The sequence below is a fragment of the Pinus tabuliformis genome, chromosome 6 (assembly GCF_031772625.1).
Source record: "Pinus tabuliformis cultivar Carrire ecotype Pingquan chromosome 6, CPIR1, whole genome shotgun sequence".
Taxonomy (NCBI): Eukaryota; Viridiplantae; Streptophyta; class Pinopsida; order Pinales; family Pinaceae; genus Pinus; species Pinus tabuliformis.
In genome coordinates, this window is record NC_142292.1 from 1,360,778,633 (window position 1) to 1,360,805,704 (window position 27,072).

At 39.2% G+C, this 27,072-nt stretch overlaps 1 pseudogene across 1 annotated transcript in view; it reads right to left on the reverse strand.

The window, feature by feature from the left end:
• Positions 1-19,390, reverse strand: part of LOC149263682 (putative methylesterase 11, chloroplastic) — a 36,993-nt pseudogene extending 17,603 nt beyond the window's left edge. Inside the window, exon 1 of the transcript XR_016249710.1 lies at positions 19,070-19,390. The product of XR_016249710.1 is annotated as a putative methylesterase 11, chloroplastic (transcript). The remainder of the gene's footprint in view (positions 1-19,069) is intronic.
• Between the last annotated feature and the right edge of the window lie 7,682 nt (positions 19,391-27,072).

The window sequence follows — 27,072 nt, forward strand, 5'->3', positions numbered from 1 at the left end:
CGAGTCAATTCATGAGTCATGTTGCCCAATTATCCACTATGGGTTTGTTGTTAATCAATGTGATGTAACATGGAAGTCCACGAGACCCACTTGTTGAGCATAGATTCATGTAAGTCGAAAAGTCATGGAAGTTGAATGGTCGTGAGGGTAGTCGAACAACCACAAGGGTTAGTTTCACCCTTCGCTATAAATACCCCCCTCATTTGTACATGAAAGGACTTTTCACCTTAGCTCCTCCCATATAGCCAAGAGAGTACATACTATTTTCTTTGCGGAGTAAGTAGTGGCTCCAATGCCCTGTTGATGGGGTTAGTGATGTACAGTGTAAAGATGTGTCTTCGAACTTCCGCTTAATTTAGAAGCTTGTTAAAAGGCCATCACGTTTTCACACATGTATTGTATTTGTTGTAATACTGATCTTTAACACTTGTAATGTATGTTTCTTTAACCTGTGTTCTACATCTGAATTGATTCATTTGTTGTAATGCATAATCTATTAATGGAAAACTGTTGTATATGCTATTAATGTTTTCTCATCCATGTCGACTGCTCTGTCGAACATCAGAAAAACCTTTCACATGAACCTTGCTATAACAACCATTGCACTCATTCAGACTGATTCGTGAGTGTTGTACGTGTTATCTTACCTTGTATGTTGTGAATGCCACATCCGAGTGGACTACTCCGCCGGACATTGTGTATGTCCTTTTTTGTGTGTAACTAGCCGAGTTGAGACTAGTCCCTTTCAACTTGGAACTCACCTTCACCTTCTTCCCCTCACAGTGAAAGATCCATTGACACAAGTAGACTTACACTCACTAGGCACAGGAACCTCACTTCTCGAAGACAAAGCAAACCACTCTCTTGTGCTGACAAGCAAGAGTAGAGGCAAATCCTTAAGACAATGGAAATTAGGCCATCATACCATATGGGACTTCCACAACAAACGTGTGATGTATAGTTGGGACTTCATACTCGGGTGATCCCCTGAATGTTGGCAGGTTTAGCACCGTCAACATTTCTAGCACTAGAAGGAGGGAAACCAGTTGTACATGTCTGAAATTCCCCTCACACTCATTCAACAAACATCTGGTCAAGGTAGTAACTCACACTCTCTCTCACCTACACGCGACTCAGTGGTTGGTTACTCCTCACCTCCCAATGTTGAGCACGAGACTTCAGATCAACACCTTCGCTCCATTCATCCCATCACTCACTAGTTCGTGAAAGTATTCAGACTGATCCCAGACAGACAACATCTTCCACGCACAGTGAGGAAGCCAAAGGTCACTCCCACGAGTGTTGTTGTATCATCAGTGGAAGAAGCAACCCTTTCCACACTTGAAGGTCTATGAGAAGCTATCAAAGACAAAAAGAAATCTCCAATCCTCCGGAAAAGTGAACAAGGCACTCTTGTGATCTCGGGATCAGACTTTGGTGTAGGAGGTGGAGGGGAAGGTAGTGGAGGAGGCGGAGGCGGAGGCAAACCAACAGACTCAGAGTCAAAAACATCAAACTCTGAAGGAGAGGAAGAGTACGAAGAAGACGAACAGATGTCTGACCCAAATCTTGAATGGATGACTCAGGGACCATTGGCTCTCTCGGCCATCTTGCATAAGATGCCGAGGCAAGCGGAGAGAATGAATGTCAAGTTCGATCCTAACAACACGGTAAATGTGGAAGACCACCTAGACAACTTCTACCTACAACTATAGACCCTCGAGGTGCGTTATGATGATGTCGCATGTAGATTGTTCCCATGTACCTTGGTTGGTCACGCAACTGCTTGGTATCACAGCCTTCCAGCGAACTCTATACACAACAGGGTCATATTCAAACACATGCTCCTTGAGAAGTTCGCTGATGACAAGACCCCAACCATGCTACCCAAAGAGTTGGGAAGCCTTAAGATGGAGGGAAAAGAGAAAGTGAAATATTTCAATAAGAGGTTTACACGTATATTGAACAAGTTTCCAGCAGACACTAAGCCTCATGACTCCATCACCACTGATTACTACATGTTTGCACTGCCAACTAGCATTGCACAGTTCATCAAGAAAGATGCGAGACCAACCCTATTGGAAAATTGGTAAATACCTGCGTGCAGTTGGAGTCATCAAGGATGATGAATCAACGAAGGACTCCAAGGATGCGAGCAGGAACTCCCAAGCAACGATGAGCAAGGGTAGAGACAAAGAAGCAACTGATATTGAGACTGTCACTTACATTGTGAAGAGCTTGACCACTGATGTGTCCAAACTCAAACAATGTAAAATAGACACTTTTGCAAGCAGTCCTCCTCCCAAGCAGAGACAGGAAAGCAACTCATCGAGCAGTGACTAGTTCATTTCAAAAACTGCGCAGAAGCCTGTGTTCCAGCTCGAATAGTGTGCAGATCCTAAGTTTTGTTCTTTCCACAAAGAAAATCATCCCGAGAACTCTTGTTCGGACTAGAAGTGAGTCACAAGCGCTTACTACAGTCATACACTCAATGCACAAAGAAATATGTGGGAGCAGTCGGAAGACATTGAAAATGATCAAGAGGTTGCACTTGATGAGCCATCAAGATTTTGGCATGAGGTGAATGTGTATTAGTGCTCGCAAATGAACACCGAGAAGCAGCCCTGGAAGAAAACTGACCATGAAAACCTTAGAGGTAAAGGGGCTCCCCCTACACTTGGGGAGATGCAAGAAAATATTAGACTATCGGTCAGGAAGGCCGATCCACTGGCTACCCCGAAGCATAAAACACAAAGCAAGTCTGTGAAGACAATGACGGATAAGAGTACATCCATGAACAACAAGTTGCAAAACACTCCACTGAACAACACGAACATCCGTTCCATCCAGGACACCTCAATGAGTCAACCACCTCTAGACTACAACATTGTTGATGACATGAAAAAAAGTCGAGCAAACATCATTTTGTACGAGTTGGATAAGATCCAGAGTCAGCGAGATATCCTTCTATGCAATTTGGAACAGACATCACTAGACAGTGCAACCTCTACCACCCAGGGAGCAAGCAGACCTCCTAGATCACTTTCCACAGTTCTCAATATGCTCCGAATGGAAGAAGCAAACTCAAGTTACCCTCCATTCCTACTTTCACTTCAAGTTTTTAACTACAATGTTCACAACTTCTTGGTTGATTCTGGCACGACATCCAACGTCATGCCACTCTCCATTGTTAAGAAGATCAATGCACAATGGAGTGAGACATCCACGCGAATCATCCAACTTGATCGAACATTCGTACTAGCCATTGGTGAACTACAGGATGTTAACATCCGACTATCCCATGAGATTCGAGTCCACCAATGCATCAACATAGTTGTTGTGGACATACTAGAAGCATATGGTATATTACTCAGCAGAGACTGCTCCAACAAGCTAGATGGATATTTCACTGCAGACTTGTATCACAGGTGGCTTCAGTACGAGGGCAAGTGTAACCAAATCCGGGTAGAATCTAAGCAATACATGAAGCATAATGTCACTCCCATCAATGGCGAGAATGAACCATTGGCTCTCGTACAACTCATGTTCGACAACTACCTCCTTGAGACAACGTCGGGGTGTTATCCTGCACAACCAACTCCAACCCCACCAAGCACACTGTTGGCACTCCTTCCTTGCCCAATTGATGGTAATGAAACTTTTACAGTACATTGTACCAATAGTAGCAGTAGTAGTAGCGATAGTAGTAGCAAAAATACTAGCACATGAAGCGGTCTGCGTATAGATGAGTAGTGGACTTTGTACTTTGACGGAACAAAGACACATGACAGCTCAAGAGTCGGGTGTGTTCTAATCAAACCTTGCAACAGGAAGCATTTGGTGTCAAGCCTCTTGGAGTTTGAGTGCATGAAAAATATACCAGAATATCAAGCACTCATGTTGGTCTTACAGAAGGCCATCAACCTCAAAGTGGTCACGCTTAAAGTGGTAGGTGATTCAAAGATAGTTGTACGGTAGGTACGTGACACCATTCATTCTTTATCACCACATCTAAGAAACTACAAAGAAGAGGTATGGCGACTAATCTCAAAATTCCAATCATTTAATATCATTGTTGTGCCACATACGCGTAATGCATCTGCCAATGCACTAGAAAATGCAACCTCAAGAATGTCACCGATTAAGGATAGATTTACTATTGAAATTTTGTACAAACCATCTATCCTGGAAAACATAACTAACTTACGTGTGTTTAATGATGATCAACAAATACTACATTTTATGGTCAACGCTGACATTTTAAAAGATGCAACAATATACGATGACAAGCACGAGCGCTCTCTGCAAGGAGGAGCTGATGTCATGAAAGGCCACATTATCACAAAAGGCGTGGTATCACTGGAAATTCTATATGACTTGCAATAGTGGTTCCATGGGCCAAGGAAAAACAAGTCCCATAGTTCCACCATAAGGCACAAACTGATAAACCTGGGAACATAAAAGGATATGAAGTTTGTTAATATTGGTACATGTTCTTCCCAACAAGAATGACAAGCCTTCATCCACTTGTTCAAACAGTACTGAGATGTGTTCACGTGGACGTATGATGACTTGAAAACTTATGACATGCGGATCGTCCAACATATCATCCCAATCAAGGAAGGGGTAAAGCCATATAAAAAAAAGCTGAGAAAAGTACATATATCGCTTGAACCCCTCATATAGGAAGAGCTTACTAAATTGTTGGATGCATGGATCATATATAAATTTCGTCATTCTAGTTGGGTCTCTAACCTTGTGCCTATACGAAAGAAGTCCAGGGAAATATTCTTGTGTGTCGATTTCCATAACATTAACTGCACCTCGAACAAAGAGAACTACCCTGTGTCATCTATGGGCCATATTTTGGAAACAATATCTGGGGCGCAAAGGTTCTCTCTCCTTGATGGTTTTTCAGGATACAATCAGGTTCTGGTAGTAGAACCTCACAGAGTCAAAACTACTTTCCATACCAAGTGGTGTACGTTCACATATAGACAAATTCCATTTGGTCTTGTAAATGCAGGCACAAAATTTCAGCGTGTTATGGACATCGCAATTTGCATACTCATTGGGCAGATCCTGGTGGTATACCTCAATCATGTGACTATGTTCTCAAGAAGGTGAGAAGACCACATACACCATCTTAAGAAAATTTTCGAGCGATGCCGAAGATATGGGATTTCGTTGAATCCTAAGAAGAGCTTATTCGCTGTGTTAGAGGGGAACCTCCTCGGACACATTGTTTCCAAGATCCAAATCAAGGTGGATCCAGACCAGGTCCAAGCTATCATGCAGATTCCTCACCTAGTCAACAAGAAAGCCATGCAGTCCTCCTTGGGCAACATAAAATGCGTTCAGAAATTCATCTCAGATTATGCATAAATAGTCAAGCCCATGCAGCACATGCTTAAGAAAGATGTAGTGTACACTTGGGGCAAGAAATAAAATCATGGATTCGCCCATATTAAGCAAGCCATTACCGAAGCACCCACACTTTACAACCTAGATTTCAAAAAAGATTTCCTGCTATACACCTTTTCTCTTGATAACTCACTAGCTGCATTACTCACTCAGAAAGACGAACCTAATGATGAACGTACCATCTCTTTCATGAGCGCAAGCATGCAGGGACTAGAGCTTAACTACACCACCATTGAAAAACAAGCTTATGAAGTTTAGAAGGTGGTGAAATGCTTCAAGCCCTACTTGCTAAAGAACCACTGCATAGTCTTTGTCCCCCACCCAACAGTTTGTACATTGTTGGTACAACAAGAGCTGGGAGAATGACGAGCAAGCTGGATGACAGGTTTGCAAGAATATGATCTTGAAATCAGGTGAGTACACACCATCAAAGGACATGGGCTCTGCAGATTTGCAAATGAAGAAGTACACGCTATGGAGAATGAAGAAGAGCTCGCCGGTTGGGAGCAAGAGATTGAAATTTACGAAATAAGGCGAGCAACCCCCACGAAAAATGGAACATGTTGGTACGTAGATGTACACCAGTACCTTGAGCATGGCACCATAACCTCTCACATTTCTACTAGAAAAATGAAGGTATTTTGCCTGAAAGCCATGGCATATCAGTCGGTGCATGGGGTGCTTTACAAAAAGCACAGTAATGGAATTTTTCTCAGGTGCCTGGAGGCATAGGAATCAAAGAATGTACTTCAAGATCTGCATGATGGACCCGCCAGGGGTCACTTTGCTGGAAATACCACTGCACACAAGGTTATGTGAGATGGTTTTTACTGGCCCACATTATTTAATGATGCGCATGCCTATGCCCGTAATTTCCTGTTCTCCAAGCAATGTGCCGACAAAACATGAAGATTAGCAGCCCCACTACACCCTGTTGTAGTGATTGAACCATTCCAACAGTGGGGCCTAGACATCATTGTGGAAAATTTCCCTCATTCTTCAAAGAAACACCACTATATCCTAACAACAACAGACTACTTTACATGGTGGACAGATGCAGTTCCGCTCAAACAAGTGAACGACCAAGATGTCATCAACTTCCTCCAACAAAACATCATCTCGCGCTTCGGTGTTCCGGTATCACTTATTTTTTATAATGAAACTTATTTTTCATCTTTGAAACTCTATGAATTTTCCTTACAGAATGGTATTATGTTAAAAAATTCATCGAATTACTATCCGCAAGGAAATGGTCTAGTAGAGTCTACAAATAAAAGCCTCATTTGTATAATCAAGAAAACCGTTTTCTTTGAGTAGCGTAATTGGCATACCGCCCTGACGAATGCAATATGGGTTGACTGTGTGACACCTAAGCCCTATCTGAATACCTCACCATACTTCTTGATTTACAGTAAAGAAGCTATCCTCCTGCCGAATATCTACTTGCCCGATCTTCAACTTTCGTAGGAATCCCAAGGTGAGCCTTTCTAGCTAGTTCGGCATAGGATGGATGCTCTCCATAAGCTTCAGGAAGAGAGGATGAAAGCAAAAGAAAAATTCACACTCCACTCGAACCGTATCAAGAGGTGGTTCAATAAGAAGTCTGCAGGGAAATCTAGCTTCGATGTGGTGACTTAGTCCTAAAATGGGATAAGCCCCATGAAGATAAAGGAAAGCATATGAAGTTACAGTCCTTGTGGATTGGCCTGTACACAATCCATGAGAAGCTTGGCCCACACACGTATCATTTGTGATCAATTGATGGGAGACTTGACAACCTTCCTATCAACGGACAAGACCTGAAGCATTATTTTTAGTAGGTCGGGCCACACCTGTGCCATGTACATAGTCCACTTGCTACTTGTTGTTTCTTTTGGTTTGTTTTGCTTATTATCTTTTCTTTCACTTTGTTTGATTTTGCTTACTATTTTTGTTCACGTTCATTTTGTTTGTTTGATATATTGCTATTTTTGTTTCCCGAAATAAGTGCTGCCAACTACTACGTTCTGGATTTTGAATAGAATATGTGGCTGAAATTTGAAGAGACTTGTGACGCTACAACATTTGGCCAGTCTTGTGTCCATTTTCTCTGTGCTTGGTTACGAACTTCAACCGATGAAGTCCTAACAAAAAATATGAACCATATGTAAGGGAAGGTTTGGTCCAACTATGAACTTGTGTCCACACTGGGAAGCCCCATGCCTGTACTCAACCTTCTGCTCTGTGTGTTTAAGATGATCCATCTAGTAGAAACAGAGAAGGGGGAAAATCTAAATGAGAAACCTATGTCAGAGGTCTTACATGCTTCTCTGAAGGAACAACCTCTTGTGCTCTCAATAAGTTGGGATCCCTCTTTTGCCACAAAAGTAAATAAGTGCTTATGCACAGTTCTCTTAAAAAAAAAAAAAAAAAATACGAAGGTGAAAGAAGAGAAAGGCTTCCTACAAAGAGAGGTGAAGCATGCAACTCCACGGGGTACTAACCAGGCTCGCTGGTAGTGGAGCAACGTGTGCGTTCCTACATGACCCCGCCAAGGTATTGTCTAGGCCTGCTGGAAGCGGAGAAACAACAGAGATGAAAATTTATACTCTGAAAATCTTCAACTCGCGAACTAAAATACCCTTCCTGGATTCGAAACACTGAGATCTAAGCTGAAATTTGATTGCGCTTGACTGAGCTGGAAATGGGTGAACCATGTATGTCCATGGGGTAAGTGGGGAAACTAAAGTAACCTAGACAACGATTCAATACTCCCGGAAAGACCAAGGCCCTGTGCTAGCAACGAATCGAATCAGAGAAGCTATAGTTCTACCAATGTGTTGCCAAGTGCTGTAGCGGCTACAACCACCCTCCAAAGTTTTGGCCTGCACCAATTTTAGAGCCTCCCTTGAAGAGTTTCACTTTATGACTGCACACACTTGAGTTCACTGTGTGAGCTTATGTGAGTCTTTACATTCACCTTTCTTGTTTATTGAATTCAAGTCCTTGCATGATGATGTCTAAGTCATGTTTGCAACCATGTTCTGGTTATGCTCAAAGTCTTTGCTTCGTATGTGTTTATTGTATTCGCCATGAAAGCATTTGTTGGACTCACACACGGAGACACATTCACTGTCATGCAAGCATCACCTTGATATTGAATGATCAACCATGAGTGTCGCGCTTGTCGATTGCACCACTGATCATTCATGTTGAACATGTGTATATGGAGGTTTGGTCGTTTCATTATCAAGTCATGCGAGTGTGTGTTCGTATGATCACCTATGCATATTTCAACTGTTTACAAACTTAGTCATTTTTTTTCTGAAGTTCTTATGACCAGACTCCTCACTTATAGCCGAACCATCACCATAACTTTGACTTGATCGAATGTCAACCAGAACAACGTAGAAGCACCAAGCTAGTCCTTTCAAGTTGCGCTGCCCACAAGAAACTAAATTAACTCTCATGCTGGCCACCCGAAAAATCGGACCCAAGAGTCTCCCTAGGACTGACTCCCCTAAAAAATTTCATAGAGGCCATTGACCTCTCCCATTCAACTGAAAAAGGATATTGCGCAGACAGGCAGGACAGACACCAAGTGCTCGTCCCTATCTCCTTCAGAAAATTGCGCACTTTTCCGAGTGAGCTATCCATACAATCGACCGACTATTCATCTTAGAAATTGTGCAGTGCTCATGAGTAGGCCTTCTGCTACCCATCAGTTGGATCAGTTCATTAATTCCACAGATATGATTAACAGGCTGCCCTCTTAGCCTCAGTGCAGTTTTCCCAGCCAACAGCTCCTAGCAGCAGACTACTTGTTCCCTCCAGGAATTGCATAGTTCTTGCTGGTAGTGACTGAGCAGCCAATTGCTAGTTCCCTCTAAGAATTGCATAGTTTTGGCTACCAGTGACCCCAACAGTCAATTGGTAGTTCCCTCTAGGAATTGCACAGTTTTGGTTGCTAGGGACCTAGTAGCCAACTGGTAGTTCCCTCTGGGAATTGCGCAGTTTTGGCAGCCAGTCTCTTGGGCAGTTCCCCAGAAAAACTGCACAATCTCTGCCTACTGATCTTTCATGCAGCTTGACCTATTCCTCAGGAAAATTGTGCAAATTTGGCTATCTAGCACTTGTTGACTATTCATTCCGCAAAATGTGCAGAGCATGTGTTCCTTTCTCTCCTGCAGCCCGGATTGGCCCTCCCAAAATTTGCGCAAATTTCCTCCCAGCAGAGCGAGACCTTGCAAACAATCATTGTTGGCTCAGATTGTCTGTATCCATCCCTCAGTGACTCTTGCATAGTTTTCATCAGTAGTTTCCTGAAGCCATCATCTTGCATCACAACCCTGCTGCCTCTCCCGGTCACTTGCATCCGAATGATCATGTGTCATGGTAGACTAGGACATTTTGGATTTGATGTCGTCTTGTCATGAGTGACTACAGGTATAGGTACACCAACAAACATGTCAAGACGACGAACAGGATGAACGAAGGGAGCACATGCAGATGGGCAGGTTCACCAATGGATGAATGAACAAAGCATGCAAAGCGGATGAATGCGACGAACATGCACCTTGGCGAACAAGTGAGCTTGTCAAGCCTTCCAGCATGAAAGCAAGCAACAACATGCTAAAGCTTCATCAAGCGAACCAAGGACCATCGAAGACTCCAAGAACTTTGAGATGAGGAGGTGAACCTATGATACACCATGTATACATCCATCACTCACCAACACTGTAGCTCGACATGCACTCCAGCAGCAAGACGAATGTACCGGCATTGTCATGTCAAGTCATGTCGAGTCAAGTCATGAGTCATGTTTCCCACATCTCCACTATGGGCTTGTTGTCAATCAATTTGATGTAACGTGGAAATCAAAGAGACCCACTTGTTGAACATAGATTTATGTAAGTCGAACTGTCATGAGGGTAGTCGAACAGCCACAAGGGTCAGTTTCACCCTTCACTATAAATACCCCCCTCATTTGTACATGAAAGGACTTTTCACCTCAGCTCCTCCCATATAGCTGAGAGAGTCTGTAATATTTTCTTTGAGAAGTAGTGGCTCCAACGCCCTGCTGACAGGGTTAGTGATATATGGTGTAATGATATGTCTTGGAACTTTCGCTTAATTTAGAAGCCTGTTAACAGGCCAGCACATTTTCACACATGTATTGTATTTGTTGTAAGATTGATATTTAAGACTTGTAATGCATGTTGCTTTAACCTTTGTTCTACATCTGAACTAATTCATTTGTTGTAATGCATAATCTATTAATGGAAATGTGTTTTATATGTTGTTATTTTTGTCTCGTCCATGTCGAATTCTCTACCCGACATCAAATAGACCTTTCACATGAACATTGCTATAACAACCATTACACTTGTTCAGACTGATCCATGAGTGCTGACGTGTTATATTACCTTGTATGTTGTGACTGCTGCATCCAATGGACTGCTCCACGGGAAGCTATGTATGTCCATTTGTGTTGTGTGTTCTTAGCCGATTTGGGACTGATCCCTTTCAACCTAGAACTCACCTTGACCTTATTCCCTTCATAGTGAAAGAACCATTGGCACAAGTACACTTACACTCACCAAGCACATGAAACTCACTTCTCGAAGACGAATAGAGCTACTCTCTTGTGCTGACAAGCAAGAGTTGAGGCAAATCCTTAAGACAATGACAACTAGGCCATCATATCGAATGGGACTCCCACACCAAAAGGTGTGAGGTCTAGTTGGGACTTCATACTAGGGTGATCACCTGAATGTTGGTGGGTCCAACACTGTGAACATAGTGCCAACACATTTCATGCATATGTTGTTATTGTATTTCAGTTAACTGGGTTACTCTAATGATATAAGTTTCTAGTTTGCTGACACATGTATGTATAGACTCTTTCTGTATATGTATGTATGAATCTTACTTAGATGTGTTGTTGGTTTAACCATCACTTTGGATTGTTGGTTCATCTACCTTCTAGTTCATGATGCATCTTCAATCATGTGTTCCCTTCCAAACTGTTTGTTTCCACAGGATTCCAAGGGGCTCACTCACTTCACTTTCCGTGTGTTAGAACCATTCATGCACCTTCCTTGGCTTGGTGTGCATGTCACACCCTTGCTACCAACAAGGGCATATTACTTACCTCTGCGCGCAACCGCAGTCAAGGTGATACCGTACGACCCACTGCTGGGACTCCTACCCCAAACAGTCTAAGGTCTAGTTGGGACTTCTTACTGGGGAGATCTCCTAACATGTTGGCGGGTCTAGCATCATCAACATCTTGGTGCTAGAAGGATGGCCAGATGACAAGCTGAGTCCTCACAATCTGTTTTGAATCTTCGTACATCTATCATGGAATTTATTATAGTTCACCCTTCGAAATGTCTATCCAATGAACATATCTTTCATGACGAGAGGGAGTTCTGAGATCACTTGTCATGAATCACATATGATGGTGAAGGCAAGGTGGCTTGGCTTGAGTACTTAGATAACTTCCATGTGCTCATGGAGAATGTGGAAGATTTTAATGAAACATAAGTGTTTTCGCTGCTCGCACACACACTTCGCAACCACCCATTCGATGGTGTGGCACACTACCTCATAACTCCATGCACTCATTCAAGCAGTTCAACGATCTAATTGATTCTATTTTTCACTATTTTGATCACGAAGAACTTGATAAAAAACTGTTAAAACAACGGAAGGCCCCACATGAATCACCTATGGTTTTTTCAAAGCATTTCCATCTATTCATGTTCGAAGATCCAAAAAGTTAGATGAAATTCCAATATCTCATGGATAGATTTGAATATTTCCTTAACAAATCAGTCCATCCCAAGATGAATTTGAAGTTCAAACCACGCTCAACATACTTCAGTGGTGAGGCTGCACAATCACAGAAGGACATAGTCGCTGTCACAAGTGACTTTTGGTCATCCCCTCATCAAATAACTTCACGACCACAGAGTGATGTGGGAGAACATGCACACACGTTTGTTCAACTATCACATCCTCCCAACATCACTTCTCTCAATTTTCTTGTATATTTGGTTGTGAAGCCCATGGGCTGACACACGTATGTCTTACCTCAACCTCCGTCTTCGCATTCTGTTGATCCTCTAGATTTCACTGTCTCGTGTTCTTCTATTCTAGACTCTACACCTATTGTGAACAAGGATGAAACCATCGACAAAGTTGGTGTTGCACAACCAACCTGCGCTGTCATTCATGAATGGGAGCCTGAACATTAACCCGCAGTGAAGGATGATTCCCTTGTGTTTGCACCTCCTTCGCTTTTCCCTGACGTCTTTGGTGATTTTTCCATCCATAATTTTTCTCATGTATCTTGGTCTACGGATGCACCTATTTTTGATCACTCGCAGAACACACTGGATGTCAGTCCATCATTCAACAATGGAGTGGAAAAATGATTCATTGAACATCCACTTGATTCTTCATCTTATTTTTCTGGAAACATAGAGGGTGAACATTCTTTTTTCTCATCTACCCCTTTGTGTGATTCATCAAATCATGAGGATGATGATAAACATCCTTAATTTTTTGATCTTGGTTTTCGTGATCTCACTACCTCTTCATCCGATCATGATGTTTATTCCATTGTTAATCTGTTTAAGGCACTGGTATATGATGATCTATCTGTCGACGAAGTCGAAACCTTGTAGACTGTCGAGGAACTTCAGCCCAGGCTGATGGTTATGTTAGGCCCTCACTGTCATGAGGTTGGTTTCACTTCCGATCATAAAATTATTTAAACATGCAAGGCTCCTCATCACTAATCTGTATGCACTAAAGATCAATCTAACATTCATATTTCACTTCCTCCACTTGAACTACATGATCCATCATTCATGCATTGGAGGAATCTTACACAACAAGCACACTTGCAGAATGTAAGCAGTCTACCTTTCTCACGTTTTCTTGCATCTCACTGTCAAGAGAATGTGTATGCTTAACATCTACACACAATGTAGCATAACACCATGGAAATTTCATAGAATACATGTCATGTGCTTTCACTCACTTATTTCACGTGGATGCACTTAAGCCCAGAGTACATTTGTCTTCACTTTTATATATTTCCTGGTTGCTGGTTCGCACAACTGTACTACTCACGAACGATGCCTTCACAAACATGGGCCGACCAATGCGACATTGGCTACATTGGAAGTATCAACTTACATAAACAGACCCATGCACCCTTAGCTTAGGATTGGGAGTAATGTTTTTTTTTGGTTTGTTTTCTTCTTACTTTTCATCTTTGTTAGTTTGCCTGCATGTTTTCTTACTCTCTTTGGTTACACATTTTCTCCTACTTTTGCTTTATTTTGTCATTTGTTTTCTTGTTTACGTTTGTAGGTTAGTTTCACATGAGACCGTGTGTGAATCTTGAAACAAGCTAGGTAAAGTACAAGAGGACTTGTGTAGTTATCAATGCTTGGTTATCTTTTGTCCTGCCTCTGTATGAAGAACTTGTGTCTTCAGTTCATGATACACCAATGGCCAATACATGTTGTTTGAAGTGAACCTTGGTGAAAACACAACGCTTGCGTGTTAAATAGTATCACTTACTCGAGTCGATTGTTTTGGGTTAATCCTTGTCAGATTAGTCAAGTAGAGTAATATGAGGGGGAAAACCTTAACAAGTACGTCAGAGGTATATAAAAACTACTTCTCTGAAGGAACAACCTATTCTGCTCTCAATAAGTCGAAAACCATCTTCCACCTCTTAAATGAATAAGTGCTATGCACAGTTACGAAAATGAAAATGTGAAAAAAATTCAAAAACATGAAAAATGAATAAGGCGAAAGAAGATAAAGGGCTGCTATGCAAAGAGGTGATGCAAGTAACTCCACCGGGGTACTGACCAGGCTCACTTGCAACAGAGCAATGCTTGTGTTCTTGCATGACTGCACCGGGGTACTTTCCAGGCATGCTGACAGTAGAGCAACACGAGAGATGAAACTAAACTGTAATGATCATATGGCTTGTGCACCAATATACCCCTCATCCCAATCGAAACAACTGTGTTGGCTTGGCTTGGAATGTGCAGTGTCCGATCATGAGCATGGCAGGTGATACATCTTACAATCGAGCAGGTGTGGAAGCCGAGATGATTAGAGAACTAAACAATACTTCCGGAGGTGTTAGACATGATTTTCATGAACAAGGTCCATGCAGAGAGCGGGAGATCTACTAGTGTGTTGCCAAGTGTTGTAGCGGCTACAAGCACCCTCTAAAAGCTTGCCTTAGCTTTGTTTTGGAGGTTCTATACTAGCATGTTTTGCACTATAAAGCACGTAGGCTTCAACTAAGTTTTAGTGACTCGTCGACCTCTGCATGTCAGCTTATTTGTCTCCCTCCCAGAGGCCAGGATTCCAGACTTAGACTATTTTTTGGCTGAGAGACTCCCCCATAAAATTGCACAATTCTGGAGGGGAACCAACCTTCGCTTCAGAAATTGTGCAAATGATCTAGGCTCTAGAATTGCGCAAAACAGTCAAGCAGTCCTTCTTAAGAAAACTGCATAATCTGACCTGGCACTAGGCCTCCACCCAAAAATTACGCAATTCTAGGAGGGAGTGACCTGTTCAACCGAGAAATTTTGCAATGCCTAATAGACAACCAGTTCTGCTTAGCCTAGAAACTGTGCAAATTTTCATCCCAGGATCACAGATCGATGCATGTGCCTACAGGTGACCAGTTCCCTATGGGACCGAGCAAAATTGATTTGCATGCATGGGCTGCTTTTCCCAAAATAGTAAAAGGAAACATGTAAAGGCATCCTTAGATTTAAGGGATCTATTTTTAGAAGCTGGAGGTTATATGCAAACATCATTTTATAAATCTCTCGCCAAGTGTCGCTTTTTCCCAGATTTTTAGCATGCACGTCATAACCTCGATCTTATCAAAACTTATGAATCGGATGTGGCAGAGCTCATTCCTCACATTTATCTTGTAGCTTTGACATCCCACATTTAATCCAGAGTCTCCGGCACTTCCCGCTTAACTGTTTTAGGGTAAGTCTAATTCTCATGTCTTGCGTTGCGTTTTTGTCACTTTTTATTTTTTGCTGTGTAAGTGTTTTCTTCTTGGTTGCAATGAGTGCTTGTCATCATTTTAATGTATGTTAGCTTATAGAACCACCATTTCAGTTTTCGTTTCCATCTCACTACGCTCGCATGCATAACATTGCTTTTGCACCAATGATCGTCGTTGCGGCGACCCGCTTCACAAACATGCATGATTTCCTGTCTTATAAATCCTACACTTGTTTTTTTCATGCATGACCATGCACTGTTGTTTACACTCAGTTTCCCCATGCATTCAAACTTCTTATGTTTTGAGTCGCCTGTGAGGGGTTCTGGGCTACCCTGGCCCGAACCTTGTCTTGCCCGGCTAGCATTGCACATTTCTGGAAGTGAATTCTCTACCTTCCCTCCAGAATTTGCACAAGTCTAGCCCAACACTGACCTCTAGGCTTGCATTGTGAAATTCTGGGAGGCAGTGCCTTCCTCGCCCCAAAAACTGCGCAATGCAGTTTGTTGGTTTGCATGTCACTACTGACTGAAATTTCAAATTGTACAGTTTCAGTCCTCAACAGGCTAGGCTAGACTATGCATTGTGTAGTTCTAGTAGTTAGTCAACCTCCCAATAGACCGGACTATGCCTTGCACAGTTTTGGTAGACAGTATCCCAACCTCCCGGTGAAAATTGTGCAATCTTCACAGACAATCACACATGTATGTTGCATGTCAGTCCTCCAGTTTTTTTTGGTTTTCAACTGACATATTTTTTTCCATAATTGTTTCTATGTCTCCGGGTATCAGAGGCGTTCATCTACCTCTCAGCAACACATGTATAATGGCTTCCAGAAGAGCAAAGTCAAAGACATCGTTGAGAGTGCAAATGGGGATGCAGTTGATCAAGTGTCTATGAACATGCCTACCTATGAAGACATCAAGTTGTTCGTGGATAAGGATATCAAGATGAAATGGCAGTGGCATGAAAGCAAGCAGCACCGTCAGCAACAACAATAGAAGGTAACATATTTGCGTGCGGCAAATGTAGGAGGAAGGTTGTTGACAGCGCAAAGGTAGAGCATAGCTACAAGTTCAAAGCATATCTATTCGTGATGAAAGTAACTTTAGAGATTGAGGCCATGAAGCGACGACGTGACAAGAGGATCACGTGAAGGCAGAGAGAGAAACAGAGAAGGAGTTACAGGTGCTGAGGTGGAAACTCAAGGAAGAACAAGAGCTACATAGACGAGAGAAGGAGTTGCAACGGGAACATGTACATCAAGAGGTGCAACATGCACAGACTAAAGAAACTGCACCCATACAGGTTATAGACCCATCGAGCAGGTGGCACGGAGCAGACACAGTGAGCAGTGGTGTCGATCGCATGCAAGGGTGTTCATGAGCATTAATGTCATTGTGTGCATGCATGTGATCCCACCCATTGGCACACTCACAGAGGCAAAGACAACAACCAAGTCCGACTGGAGCTGAACATGTATGTCGACTAGTTGATGCACATAGACACCAGCACACACTTGTAGATCAGCATGGACACTATGCATTAGTATGTTGCTGGTCCTGCTGCACTCAAGATAATGAGACACATGTTATCAGATGAGTCGGATTGAGGAGCCATATCAGTGTACCCAGATGAAACGGAGGCAAAAGTTCACTTTCAGCTGGATGTCACCATTGAAAGTGCGGACACCATCACAGACGACCAAGCTTGGCATCAGTTCACCACTGTCGATCCTCACGAGGATGTCGAAGAGTTGGTCTTACTATAACTTTCTGAGTCTTAGTGATAGCTTGCATGGCTCGCTCAAGCCTATTTTGTCTCACATGGGTACATGTGCATATTGCATGTAACATCTTGTAAAGTGAAAGTCCAAGTGTCGATAGTTGAATGTAATAGTCATGTAGTAGGTGAAGAGTCATGAGGGTAAGTGAAGAGTCACAAAGGGGAATGCCAAGGGCCACCCCACCGTTTGCTATTTATAGAACCTCATAACTCATTGTAAGGGCTTTTGGGTAGCCAATCTTTTGATAGGAGTATCTTAGAGAAAGCTTGGAGAGTATTGTAATGAGCCCTGGCTTCTCCACAGTGCAGAGCTAGTACATCTCTTTGGAGGAGCAAGAGGCGATGAGTGTAATGTTCCATTATCGGGTCTAGGGGTTGGTCATGGTTGTACTGTATGATTGGAACTTTCACTTCTTAATATAACAGAGCCAACACGTTTCATGCATATGTTGTTATTGTATTTCGGTTAACCTGGTTACTCTAATTATATATGTACTTGTTTGCTTACGCATGTATGTATAGACTATTTCTGTATATGTATGTATGAATCTTACTGAGATGTGCTCTTGGTTTAACCATCACTTTGGATTGTTGGTTCACCCGCCTTCCACTTCGTGATGCATCTTTGCTGGCGTGTTCCCTTCCAATATGCGTGTTTCCACAGGTTTCCAAGGGGCACACTCACTTCACTTTCCGTGTGTTAGAACCATTCATGCACCTTCCTTGGCTTGCTGCACATGTTACACCCTTGCTGCCAACAAGAACATATTACTTCTGCGCGTAACCATTGTCAAGGCGATACCTTATGACCCACCGCTGGGACTCCTACACCGAATGGTCTGAGGTCTAGTTGAGACTTCTTACCAGAGAGATCCCGTGACATGTTGGCTGGTCGAGCACCGTCAACAGGTTGATATACTCAAAGCTTCATTTGTATCTAGCATTAATAAATATATAACAAAAAAATCTATTGCAACAAAAATATTATTATTAAGTATTGTAACAAAAAAAATTATTAATTTTGATTTTACTTGAGGCTTAAAAATTCTAGAGAGGTTTTGAATAGTTTATATTCTTTATAAATATAAAGCAATTCTTCTAAAATTAAATATGCTTTGAAAATCCTTAAGAAATCGGTGGACATTAAGACATCAATTGTTTTAAATTTATTAAAAATAAATACAATTTAACAAACTCTCTAATACAATACAACAAAATCAATTTAAGCTCTCAATTAAAAAAATCAAAACCAAAATCAACCGATCCCTTCATCTACCGTGAAAATAAAAAACATCTGGCTAAAAATTATAACATAAAATAATAATCTATATATAAGATCCTATAAAGCATCAAATGATACATCGACCGAAGTATATATATATAAAACATGTAATAGAAATCATGTTAGGCAGCAACAATAGGCTTTCTTGGTTTTGGTTTCTCTCACTGTTTAAAAATAAACGACTCTAACAAAAAGCGTAATGTACAGTACTATTCCTCAAACCACTACACTTGGAAGAGCCTGTTTCAGTGCCTGGTTGAGATTCGAATTTTCTCTGAAAATGTAGGGCAAAGAAATTGAGAAAAATACATCGATCCTTAAAAGTCCAGATATCACACTTCTTTACCTAACCTATTGATCTGGATGGCTACCCTATGACTTTTTCAGTCTAACAGCTGAAAGGTTCGAAAGATCATTGAAAGCATTACATGATCATTGAAAGAAAGGCGTTCAAGTGCATAAATGATCATTGAAAACATTAAAATGAATTCAACTATAACGTAAAAATGTACAACAGGAAACGCAAGCACCTTTTCTGACTGTGGGAGCTTGGCTAGGAAGTGCCTAAGAGGCTGATTGTATTCCTCAAATGAGGTGATGGAATCAGCGGTAACCGGACTTGTACCAGCGCTCATCAGGTCGATTGCTGATACCTTGTGGCCATCTTTCTCAAGAAGCTCCACAATCTTATACCAACACCATGCTCCATGCTGTGATCCATGAACCAACACAAAATGTACTGCCCTTCCTGTAGAATCCATCTCTTTAAAATTCTTGTATGTTGCGGCTCATCAATCCAGTTCACAAATGAAACTCTTCTTTGTTATGCCTCATGAATTTCTGGCATTAAATTCTCTCGTTTGTTATTTTAAAAATATATATTCCAAAGCCATTTCACAAGAGTACTAAAATATGGAAATGAGAGATCATGTGGGACCTGGGTCGATTCAGACCATGTCTCAAGAGTAATAAAATCCGGAAATTAAACGAATCATATTCTAAAGCCAAATGCGAAAATGTATCTTTTCTAAATCCGTAGTAATCAAGCAAAAAAATATAATTTCTGAGATGACCCACCTGGGGGAGTTATCGTGCAATGGATGTATTCCCGAAGAGTGAATAGACTAAATAATAATGTGAAACATGGCACGAATAGTGGTTGACTATAAAAGTGGAAGATTTGTGTGATGTATGATGTATCTGACTTACTAAAACCACTCTGTAAAGATTCGCTGTTATTGGAATATGGTACGGCAAAATATTTACTAATACAGTATAAGTCCAGATATTTTACAATATTTAAAGTTTTTGGTGACTTAAAATGATTGAATATATAAATATATGACTTAAATGATTGAAACTTTTTTATATATATAAAGTTTTTGGTGACTTAAATGATTGAAACTTTTATTATATAAAAGTTTCAATCATTTAAGTCACCAAAAACATTATATATATATAAAAGTTTCAATCATTTAAGTCACCAAAAATTTTATATATATAAAAGTTTCAATCATTTAAGTCATATATTTATATATTTAATGTTTTTGGTGACTTAAATGATTGAAAATTATATATATATATATATATATATATATATATATATATAACCACATTGAATATCTATTTATTTTGATTGATTTTTTTTTTCACCATTATTAATAAGAAATCTATATATTATAATCTATGTTATCTGTGGATCTTTTAAAAAAATTGTGTATTCTTTTTTCCGAGCAAAAAAACGAACTTTTTTATAAGAAATAAAAAAGTTACAAGCACATGAATTAACATTCCAGCTGGTTCTGTGATCTTTAGACCACCATCAGTCCTCAAAGCGAAAGACATGCTCCCCTTTGAGTCACCATCCAAGCAAAAACCAAAAAAACAACTTAGCATTTTTCCGCCTACTTCTAGCATTGTACCGTTGCCTACCATGGGCAACTCTGTCAAGTGATTTTTCCATGACAAAAAATAACGTGGGCCTCCTTTTACAGTAGGAAAACAACCCACGGAGTGTTTTTTATAAAAGAGTTTTTAAAGCAAATCCGATGAAACAAAGATAATAAAAACCACCAGCACAGTTTTTAATCTGAAGCAGAAAAGAAGTGCTGTAGTAAGACTGTCAATACATCCTGTAGTAGCAAAATTAAATGTAAGGAGGTAGATCTGACACACGGATCTGATCGTTCATCTGTTCAACTATCCTCCACGAGTCCACAACGAGCTGCAAACCCTCTTTAGAAAGCCTATCTGCATCTTCGTTCCTGTCCCTGTAGATATGTTCAATGGAAAAAGTATTAAAATGAAGTTTTAAATTTTGAATCTCTTCCAGTAGTGGTCTCAACATATAATTTTGACACCTGTATTTTCCAATGACCCAGTTAATTACATTCAGGGAGTCACCAAAGATCTGAATAGTGAAAATGTTCCTGTTTATGAGCCAGCAGAGAAGGAGTTTTAGAGCCAGGAGCTCAGCAAAATTGTTGGTGCCTGGGCCCAACCCCACAGCAGCTTTGAGAGAGTGAGAGGGATTGATATGAATAACAATACCAGCACCCGCGGTATTGTTTTGAGCTGCCCCGTCAAAGTAGGCCCACGGAATACCTTCCTTGATCCGTTCTTCCTTTTTTTGGACTGAGATTTTTGGATCCTCGGGCTCCGGGATGCTAGTAAGGATGGCTGAACTTTGAATTGCAATCACCTCCGCTGGAGTAAGCTGCTCTCTGAAAATGCTTCTGTTTCTAGCAATCCAGATACCCCAACAGAGGATGGGGGGGAGATTCCTAAGGTTCCTTTCTGGGTGATGATTCCACCAATATTCCCAAGCAGAGAGAAAAGAATCCCCTTCCCAGCGAACATTTTTCCCCAAGAGCTTTTGCACTTCTTCCCAAACTTTCCTTGCAAACGGACAAGAGATGAACAAATGGCAGATGGATTCTGAGTCTAAGAAACATAGGGGGCACCTACCTGGACCCTGTTTAAATCTGGATTGAAGAATGTCCCAGGTAGGGATTTTCTTTCTTAAGACACACCAGAAAAATAATCTCGCTTTCTTGGGACACTTCAATTTCAGAAGGGGCTTTGCCCACCATTCTGGGATTACCCACCCTTTCTTCTTCATCAAGAAAGCATACCCCGCCTTTGGGGAGTAGACTCCATTTTCTGCATGAGCCCACACCAATTGATCTGGCCTGTCTTGAATTCTGACATTTGATCTCTTTAGCTCCTGAAGGAAAACCCCCCACTCATTCCTCCACCTGGGATCAATTCCTAACTCATCTTCGGATTTCCATGCTTGACCCCAAATGGTTCACTGACCCATATTTGCAATCTGATTTAAACCAAAAATCCCCTTCGAATCCAGGTGACCAATCAGTTCAGGAGGAAGGGCGAAAGAAAAAAATTGTGTATTCTAGTATGCATTGTAGGGACTTTTGAACACTTCAAAAATGTTCCCAAATTGTTGGGATTTTATTGGAGGCTATAGAATTTGCTGACCATCTTGTAGATTTCAGGGATGTTTTTGATGTATTTTACAAAATACTATTAGGCTTTTAGGGATTTTATGGGTATATTTTCAGAATAATCTGGTCATGTATCTTCAATTTTCACAATTATGGACATTGATGATTGAACAATATCATAAATTTTCCCATCCATTATTTTTCTATTGCACTGAGTCTAAAATTGTTGAATTGTTGAACAGGTAGAGATGTAAAATATTGGTTTTCTACTAAGATGAGTTTCAATTACATTTCTAGTAACTTAAATATTGTCTTTTCAACTACAAAATTACAGTAAGCAAAGCATATATATCAAGAAAAGAGGAAATGGAACATTTTAAAGGGTTGATCCTTATGGTAATTTCTCTTTCTTTTTCTCATTTTTCAGGTGCATGGGTTTGCAAAGTCTAATGCTTCCACCACCCCAACCTCATTGTGGAAAACAATCAAATAGTAATGACTTGATTTAGGTACTAAATGTTTGAATAAATTTCTATTGAATTTCCTTATGAAATATGAATATATGAATACCTTTTACATTTACCATGACCATCACTAACAAGAAATATGAAGAAACTAGAGACAATCCTCTATCTCCTAGACCATTCATAAATATTACAAATTTAAAATAGTTACACTTAAGTTTCATAAAGCTATAATGCATTTTACTCATGTCTAGCCACCAATAATCTAAAGCCACTCAACCCTTTTCTATTTTTTTGAGATTTTTCAAAATTGGCAATTGTAAGGGATGCCTATTATACAACATTATATAGCTCTTTATGCTTATAAGCTTGAAGAAAATACATACAAATAGTGAATTTTTAATTTTTAATATGGCTCTCTCTCTCTCTCTCCCCCTCTCTGTATATACATAGTCATCCTCAACCCACCATACCTAGCTCTCCTAGGATAGGTGCTCATACCCCAAAGTTACCCCATTTCTAAAAACCAATGCAAAATTAAATTATAATGTTATTTAGATTACAAAAACTTTAATTATAAAATTTTGTAATGAAAGTAGAAGCTATCCTAGATCCATCTAAATATTGATCTATCATGGGCTCAGAGGGATCAAATCCCTCGAGGTGCAAACATTCTTTTTGGAGTGTAGAACTTGAAGAAAAGTTTACACCTGGAGGATTTGATCCTCCACATGATAGATCTAGAGCTAGATAGATCTAGGATGTGGAATTCTCAAATTATTATTATTATGTATATGTTTGAGATGAACTTCATACTTTGAAATTTACATGTTTATTTTTATGGATATGTTTGAGGATTTAAAATAATGACATGTCAATACAATCTTCTTTGCACTTCGATTGAGACTAATGAGTTCATAAATTTGAATCTTGCATTATACACAAAGCTTACGAACTTTTCCTACATTAGGCTGTTATTAAAGAGCTCCACAGTGAGCCTATGGGTTTCAATCATTTTTTTCCTTTTTTGCATTTGGCCATTGTTAAAAGGCTCTCCCATGGCTTTATATCATGTTTTGTTTTTTTTCTAAGTTTGGCAATTGTTAAAATATCCATGTCAATTTTACATTAAGTTTTATTTTCCTAAGATGACCTTAACATTCTAATTTAGGTTTTTTGTATCCAAGTTCGGATGTTGTGAGTGAATGTTATAGTCCTTTATTGTATTTATGTTTGAATATGTAAATGTATATAAGCAATTAATTTTTTATGAAAAAGGGAGACAATTTTTCCAATAATTAATTTGATGTTTACAGGAGGATTGATTATCCATATATATTTCATTTAATTCCATGTATGGTACTTTTGAGAGCTAATTAATTCTTAATGGTTTCCCTCTAGGTATTACTAAATATATCTTGAAGAGTATTTTTTATAATTAACTTCCTTAAGATTACCCCTGAAATAATATTATGATGATTTTTTTCATTGATAGCCATTATGAAAATTCAAGAAATAATGAGTTTTTTAAATTTTTTTCATGGGTAGCTAGGTTTATAAATTCTCTATATTACCTTTTCTTCAAACAATTATAATAGGGTTGAAAGGTTAGGAACGACAAGTTTTGGAAAAAGAAAGGACATAGTTTCATAGATAATTGGTTCATGGATTTCTTATGAAAATTATTTTCATGATACGGTTTCTCATGAAGTCATTTTTGTAAAATAATTTAATCTATTTTTTTTTATTTTACCACCTATCCACTTTCTATATCTCTTAAAAATGGACCTTGAATAACATTTTTATGTAAAATTTTAAGTTATTGTTTGTTTTGAATGTTTATAAATATAGCTTTTCCTCTAATAAATATTTTGGATGAAGGTTAAGAAAAAATGACAAATTACAAATCATATTAATTTTTTTATTAAAATAATACATCCTAAATCGTAAAATATTAAATTAAAATGTTCATTTATGCTTATGAGTGATTTTATTGATGTTTAATAGTGTAAATCATACACTATCATTTAATTGTCAATCAGGTTGGTAAACTTGTGAGGGGCTTGGTGCAATAAATGATCTATTCTAAGTGCATGGGGTTTGGTTGTTTCATTTTAAAGTATTCTATTTTTTAACCTTAGACTAATGGCTCTTTAGTTACCCAACAATATCTGAAGGGATAAACACAAAATAGTTCCAAATTCATAAAAGTATTATAAATAATTTTGATTACCAATTGAGTAGCATTAGGCACTTATAATTCCTTTTAAAATGAAACCACCACTCATCCTCTTACAAACCCAAATATTTCAAACTAACTAATTCATAAACCAAATTTCATATTTCAAACTAACTAATTCATAAACCAAATTTCATATAACAAAAAGAAATGAGAGCATGTTGTTCAAGTTTTATGCAACCATAAATAAGCTTAGAAACACATAACCATAAACAATAAGTGAAAGAGTTACTGATTCTTGTATAAAATCATTGAAATGATCACACATAAATGGAACAATTGTCAAAATATGACAAACCACTCAAATGAATATGACAAGCCACTTAAATGAATACATAAAACCACTTGGGAAAAAAGAAAATTAATCTAACCAATAAAAATAAACACAAAATATTTGGCACTTTGACCATGCCTTGAGCAGGCCCAACTCAAGGCTTGGTTAGCGCCGTGGCTCATTAACTAATTAGTACAATACAACATACATAAATAACTAACAAAACACACCACAACACCATATAGAGATGAATTTAGAACTATGCTAATTACCTAAAGCACGATAGTCAATTAATCTTCGAGATAAAAAATGATAATAACAGTTGTTTCTGCGCTCTTCGACTTATATAAAGTTTAAAAGAAACTAAAAATAAACAAGCCAGAGTTCATGCTTATCTCAACTAACTGTCTCAAAGATAAATGGAGTAAATTGTTACATACACATATTGGATTTAGTTGTGAGTGAGTCAACCCATGCTATTTTCATTCCTAAAATTTACGAACTATGGATAATTCGTTTGACATTTAAATCATATACTTAGAATTTCTTAGAAAAAATGGTTCACATAACTTATGAATGTCTCGAAATAGTATCTTGACTATAACTGGTCCGAGATAGTGGCTTGTTGTCGGGATTCTCAAACATTTTTCCCATCACCAATTTAAATGCCTCGTATGAATAGGCTAGAATTCGTGCAAGGAATTTTCAAGAAACAAAAATAGCACCCAAAACCCTTTCAAGTCAATCAATAATTATGCCACTGAGTTACAATTTTATGTACAAGTTGCACATAAAATTAGAGCTACCATGAAAACAAATTTCCTAGTTAGCAATCTAGTCACAACCACTATCAAATTTTTGTAAACATAATGCTACTAAGATATCATATGGACAAATAAACAACTAACTATAACCAAGTCCACACTATTAGAGTCAAAAGTGTTAAGAGGATCTCATTGATATGCCACTTGAACCGACTTACAAGTATGCCCATTCAACAATTAATCCATGCTCGAAATCCAGGGTCATTATCAACAAGTTTTGCAAATAAAACCATGTCGACGTGTAATGTGGAGATAACTATAATATTTCACCAATATTGCACCAACGGGCTTCAATATATGGACACTCTTGAAATGAAAGATAGACTCATCAAAATTATGGCCGATAGGAATCTATGAATGATACCCTGCCAATACAACAGAGACATGTAAAACCATATGCAGTCTTGTAGTCACGACACATTAAATTATGAGTGATCACCTTGAGCCTTTTATTTAAATCACACTTTTTATATATATATATATATATATATATATATAGATGAAATACACACGCATAGGTTATTAATCAATTCTCTTAGTTATTTATCTATAAACAAAAAATACAAGGTTTGAAAAAAATGTAAATATACCTGTGAAGGAATAGGTATGAAAAGTTAGGAGTAAGGAGTGATAAGGTTCTTAATCCAAAATTGAAGGCTTTTAATGACAAAGTTGTTGTCATAAGAAATAATCATCATATCCCCCTAGTCTGTCGAGTTGCATGTCCCCATGCAACCCTATTCAACTTCTAGAATACCAACATGAAGGCTACCTTAGTTGTATGCTAGGTGACCAAATTCTCCAAAAGAATAATAAACCATGGTATTTTTCATAATAGTTTAGTTCAATCCTTTTTCTTCCTCTTCCCACTGGGTAAGAGATCTATAGAATCGTGTTAGACACCATAAGAGTGGGATGTGAAATTGGATTCCCACCCAATGAGACCCATGTTTCAATACTAATTGTGTGTAGAAAGAGGCATGATTCAATTCTAAATAAAATAAATGGTAAATCATAGGTTTTTTCTTAGGAAGGGATATAGGTAACCCTTCTCAGATGTCCCGATCCACGTTTAGGGCCTCCATAGAGTAGGTTCAAGCCATTTCATGGTATTCTTTTACTACATATCGTTGATTGGTTCTGATGGTGGAAAAGTCCCTTGCATATTCACTTAATCTCATCAAGTCATTAACTACCAAACGCTAGTAGAGGGTACACCTCTCTTACTATAACACCCCTCCATTTTTTATGTAATAATTTATTGTTTT